Here is a 6,000-nt window from a genome sequence, read left to right as displayed (position 1 = left end):
GAAGGGGTACCTAAGTGATGACACAATAAAATGGAGGTTCCAAAGTCCCGCCCCTTCTCCAAGGCCCCAACCCCCCTCACTTACCCCCCCCCATCGCTCGCTCTCCCCACCCTCACTCATTTTCAGTGGGCTGGCTCACTGGGTTGGGATGCGGGGGGGTGAGGGCTCTGGCTAGGGGTGCGGGCTCTGGTGGAGGTCTGGGGATAAGGGATTTGAGGTGTAGGAGGGGGCTCTGAGACCGAGGGGTTTGGAGGGCGGGAGGGGGATCAGGGCAGGGGGTTGGGGTGCGAGGGGGTTAAGGGTGCAGGCTCCAAGTGGCGCTTACCTCAAGCAGCTCCCGGAAGCAGCGGCATGTCCGTTCTCCAGCTCTTACACATAGGGGCTCTGCAATAACAAGTAATTTGACATCTTCACTGAAAAAATATGGGGAATTCCCCTTGCCCTTGTGCATTTGGATGAAATAACTATTTATAGATATTTGCCTTGTAAGAACTACAACACCCAACTCCTATTGGCATCAGGTACAGACCCACCCCCCCAATGCTAGGCTCAGGCATTAAAAGAATAAAAAATGTATTTGTAAATTATAGGCCTGATCCTGCACCCCCTGAAATCAACGGGAGCAGTCTAAGCCTGTGAAAATCCTAAGCAGCCATTTTAGAGCAAATCAAATGTTTCTGTTGGTATGAGCTAGGAGGATGACACACATGCAGGGGAAGTTTCAAAGGGGTGATTTGGATGTGCAGCAGTGAGTACTCTTGAATGCTTTGGGGTTGGGGATAAGGTAGACAGTGCCAAAGTTGGGCCACAAAAGACAGGAAGAATAAGTAGAGAAGTCACCTGCAAAGACTTTTACTCAGCATTCCTCTACCCATTAGAAATCTACTAACCACTGTGTGCAAGTCACCAGCTAACTTTTCATTCGTTCGAAAGGATGGTGCCAGTCCACCCGATGGCAGGATGTAAATGGAGTGCAGGCTTCTGCCAGGAAAGGGTGGGGATGGGGTCTTCCTAGTGCACTTAAAATGCTGCACCAGAAATGTGCTTATGTGAGCAGCAGGGCTTTAATAAAGGCACCAAGGAGACAGAGAGTTTTGAGAACTTCAGCAGTTGTTGTGCAGCTCCCTCCTTACAAGTAACACTACACAGCCATGCGTAGTAGCTGATGGCAGGAAGCAGCACAGGATGGGAGGGGTATGGTGACATTTACCCATTTATAAGGGCTAGTCAGAAAAAGCACAGTTAAAGCAATGGTCAGGAAAAGTGGATTTTATTTAGAAACTGCTGTGTGCTTGTGTGTGTGTTGCCATTAAAAAGGAGAAAGGACAGGCAGATGTGTCCCTATGCAACCAGTGGGTGAAGGAAGGGGATAACAGGGCTCTCTCAGTTGCAATATGCAAATTTAATTGACATGGACAGCCTATTAGTATGGGTATTACGGACCTCTAATCTTAACCTATTGTGCTTAGTATATCTGGTGTCATTTCAATGAAAAGCAGAGAAGCTCAGGCTCACCCATAACATAGTTATAGACAATGTACTGGACTACACACATCTGCCTTGACAGATACAGACTGAGTATGTACAAGCAGAAATGTATCTGAACCTCGTGTAGCATATAATAAAGTACAGGGCAACCCCATTCATATCACCGTGGGCAATGGGCAACCGAACAGCTTATCGGTGGAAAGCCATGGAGCAAGAGAATATCTCTTCCTCTCATAGTGATAGTCCCCTGTATACACCCACCCACATGCCACAGTGTCTCAGTAAGGGCCCCTTGCTTCCATCGAAGTGTATCATGGTCATGATGTAATGTTACACTATTTTTCACCAAATAACCTTTTAGTTTTCATTCCACAAATGTTGTCCTTTATGGTGTAGTTCTGCTATTACTGCCCTCACTGGGCTATTTGTAGAGGATTAATAAGGATTCCTTTCTTTAGACATGCTTCTCTATCATGATTTAACAGATACACCTGTGCTGATCCACCTGCTCCCCTAGAAGGGAAACTCAGCCACTAGAATCCTCTAGTCAAGGCTCTTTTCTGCTTGTGCAGCTCAGGTATCTAGAGAGTAGGAGAATATAGTCATGCTTACAGCACATCCACTTCACATGACTCCGAAGCACGATCTTTGCAAACGGGGCACCACTAAAACTAGTCCTATGTTCAGTTTCCCCGATGGATCAGACACCCATTCCCTAATCTGGACGAGGCTTCTTCTTTTAAACTCCACTCTGAACTCACTGCTGCAGTACAGTCTTCCCTTGCTGCTCCCCAGGGCAAATCAAGAGGTGAGTGCCAATGATGTTGCTTGTGGTCCTATGGCAGGACTAGTGTCAAGTATGCTAAGGACTTTGGTAACCCTAATAGGAATGGAGTGGGTGTGGCTTCCCATATGTCTCCCTTGAACTCACAATCTAGGGGCATGATGGCTTCCATGGTGAGTCTGTGCTGCTGGGTTAATTGGGCCTCCATGAAGCCTCCTTAGGTCATAGATCCTAATGAAAGGTATTGGCATCTCCTCAGCCTCTGAGAAAGAGCAAGCCTTCACCCCCTTTTTTGGCTTGAATAGAGACCACTGTAACATGGTCAGGTGTTGTGCAGTCCCCACACTGAAATGCACATCCCAAAAGAACCACCATCACCACCCTCAATTCAGTAGTCACTTTTCCTCTCACCCACTTCTGTCCCTCCTCTAGCTAGCTAGCTAGCTAGCCAGCCTGCCTCACTGAGGATTAGAATTTCTCTGCCTTTTGTGTTCATGCCCTCCTGCATGTTTGTTTTTATAAAATCAGTTGAAGTGGGATTTCCAGGTGTGTGCAGAGTTCAGAGCAACCAATCAGGGACTGGTGCCTGAATTGCTTAATCTGCACCTGCTGATTAGTTCTGTCTCTAATGTAACTAAAAGTCTGAAAGCAGGTGTTTGAGCACTTTGTGGGGCTTCTGAGCACTTTTGAGAATCCCAATTGAGTAGCTAGTCCCACATCTATCCAACTCAACCCCTAGAATGCTCAGGTAACTTGAGTGCAAACTGCTGATCTGCTCTGAAAATATCCTGTGCCCCCAAAATAATACAGTGAGCCCCCTTTTGCAGCATGCGATTGGTCATTTACACCTGTGCCAGCTTTTGAACATTTTAATGCTAAAACTCAAATTCCTACTGACTCCCTTGAGAGCTATAGATGAACGGGGACTGCAGTTCCTGGCTCTGAGATGGCTCGGAAGGCAATATCCTGTGGGGTGTTGGGGCATGCTTAAAAAGATAGGCATTACTCTCTGGACTTCATAAAAAACATGTTTTTGGGAGACATAGATTTGGTACATCAACCATTTGGGATCTCAGAGAGAAACTTAAAGGGGATTTTGAATGTCAAACACAAAAAAATGATGCTTTGCTTTTAGTGGGAAAAAAAAATCTTCCTGAGCACTGTTAGTAACAGATTTTTTTTTTTTAAAGGTAGTTCATTGATGTTCCTCTCAGGAGAACTAGTCAACAGAGTAGGGGTCTGATCCTACTCCTAATGAAGTCCATAGCAAAACTCTGATTGACTTCAATGAGGATCGGATCAGAATTTAGTTTTCCTTTACATTCTCATATGTGTCTGAGCTTGAATGACTTTGCTAATTTTACATTAGGCATGGGGTGCTATTGACTGAACCTAGAATAAATATTTCAGTTCTACCAGCAATGTATTTAAAAGCAGAACAGTATTTGACTATCTTTGTGCTTCAAATTTTCATTTTAAATAGGACTATAACATTTCTACCCCCCATCTGCATAAGGTAAATTTGGTACAGTGCTTAAGACATCAAAACTGAAAAACATTTTATTTTTCAAAATAAAAACTAACCCCTTTTCAGAATCTAATCTTAAAATGATCCACTTATCTACATTATAGTAACTTAATCCAAATCATCCCAGATCTCCAAACCACCATTTGCAATGTGTAGTTTGCATATTACCTAGCTTTCACTGCAAAATGATTAAAGCCTGAGGAAATGCGCAACCAGTAATACAAGCTCATAATATTATATTAAAAATGACTATGATATAATAGCACAGTGGTTCAGGGAGTACAGGTGTGAATCTCTGTGCATACACAGACATAACAAACTTATAAACTCATTTATGCTTTGGAAACCAAACACCTTTTTCTAGATTTATAAACATCAATCTATACTGCACACAGAGCACAAGCACAGTGACTTGCTCACTCAGTGTGAAAATATCAGGCCAAATACTATGTATAGTTCTTACTCAAGCCAAAACTTCCACTGGGAGGTGGGGGTGGGGGGAGTGTGTGTGTGTGTGTGTGTGTGTGTAGGAACTGCACCATCTGGCCTATTTAGACCCCAATCCTCCAAGCTAGTTGGCCTGCACAGAGCAGTTTGCAGGGTTAGAGCCTCAAGTGTGCACTACAGGCCAACTGACGTGCTAAATCTTAAGGTTCTAGTGGAGATTTTATGCCTAGATATCATTTTTTAAATACTCCTGAACCCAGATTATGCAAAAGATAGCAATGGGCACGATAGAGTTCTGAAAAGTTTGTCTTGAGTACTACATGCCAAATTCTGCCCTGGTTACAGACACAACTCCTGACGTATGTGAGAAAACGTGTCCTATGTGTGTTACGAGTCAGCACAGGGAGCTGCAAACTGTTGTCACGCTCCTCAGAAATAGTAAATAGCTAATGATTTTTCCTTTCTATGTGCGGGGAAGATCCTAAAGGGGGAAGTAAGATACATTGATTCAGGTCTTTGAAAATGTCAGACACATACCTGACTATAAAAAGGTCTGAGGGGGCCTCTAAGGACGGGGGCAGATGTGTTTGGAACAAGTCACCTTTCCCAGGTCTGGAGCTTCTAGTACAGGGGCTAATGTGCATATCAGATTTTGTGTACAACTCATATTTTTTGGAGTATTTTATTTAAATTGCTGGAGCTGGTATTTTTCTCTAGCATTTGATAAATAATGTTTACCAAATGGTAGAGAATGAACATGCAACGTATGTTAGCTCTGACAGCAAACTGCCACCATCAGATATTAACCCATAGGGTTGGTTGGAACAAAGAATGCCAAGTCTGTAGCTTATATGTCCATATACACACAGAGTCCAAATGTAATATCCTTAGACTTCCATCTCCCCCATCAGAAATCACCCATATAACCTGTGGAGATGAAGTGGCTCTTCTGCTGTTTTGCATGTCCATTATATGTAATAACAGAGTCTGGAAACACCACCTAACTATGCTTGCTTGCTTTCTCTCGCTTCTTCCCCCTGCCCTACCCTCTCTGGCAGGCAGGCAGGCAGGCAGGCAGATGTTGCAGTGTCTGGTTAGGGGATGAGTGATCCTTCAACATCCTAATGCGGTTTGAGTTCTCACTGCTTCACTGGATAGCTTGCTAAGTAGTAGGTGGGCCAGTTGAAGTGGCGAAACTGGCCTGCTCCATGGGATACATGAGGTGTGTCATTGTGCAGAATCAGGCCCTCTATATTTACATGCAAGGTCATATTAGCTCTGAGAGACACTTGGTCTATAGTAAGGCAGAGCAAGCATATTAAAAGAAAAGTCAAAAGAACTGAACCTGCCCTGTATATAAAACTTAAAAGCTTACTACCCCTAGCATGAAAAAACTTCTTTGCACTGTCATGAAGAACTATTCACCCTGATAAGGATTGCTTATCACCTTTTCTAAGCTATTTTTGTTTGCTATATTTTGTAGTGTAAGAATATGTTAAATAATGAAATTTAAAGTGGAAGGAGCCATACATTAATAGGAATAAGCCACATCAGGAGGTGCATTAGTACCATAAGCTTTTGGTGCACTTGGCTGAATGACTCTGATCACTTCAGGCATGCACCAACAGTCGGCTAATGTACACCCTGTTGTGGCGCATTGCTTGTTATATTTGTACGGTCTGCTTTTAAAAGCAGGTGTTAGCTTCCAAGGGAGAGAGATTTCAAGGGCTTCAGGATAATACTTCATAAAGAA

The sequence above is a fragment of the Lepidochelys kempii genome, chromosome 2 (assembly GCF_965140265.1).
Source record: "Lepidochelys kempii isolate rLepKem1 chromosome 2, rLepKem1.hap2, whole genome shotgun sequence".
In the NCBI taxonomy this organism is placed as follows: domain Eukaryota; kingdom Metazoa; phylum Chordata; order Testudines; family Cheloniidae; genus Lepidochelys; species Lepidochelys kempii.
This window is presented reverse-complemented; position numbering follows the sequence as displayed.